Genomic DNA, 241 nt, shown 5'->3' on the forward strand with positions numbered 1-241 from the left:
CGGCCCCGGCCAGAGCCGCCCGCGTGGGGAGCGGGGTGGGCTCCCGGCCTGCTCGCTCCACTGGGGAGGAGGCGGGGGCAGCGGCTGCGCTGACGGTGCTTTTCCCGGCCGAGGGGCTTCGGCGACTGGGCCCAGCCTGGGGGTCCCGGCCTGGCCCGGCTCTGCCCGCCGTGGGCCTGCGCCAGTCCCTCCCCGTGTGCCCCGCTTGTGGCGGGGGGCTGGGGTCCCACTCTTTTCTGTC

Source organism: Mesitornis unicolor, unplaced genomic scaffold (genome assembly GCF_000695765.1).
Source record: "Mesitornis unicolor isolate BGI_N332 unplaced genomic scaffold, ASM69576v1 scaffold41842, whole genome shotgun sequence".
NCBI classification, from domain to species: Eukaryota; Metazoa; Chordata; class Aves; order Mesitornithiformes; family Mesitornithidae; genus Mesitornis; species Mesitornis unicolor.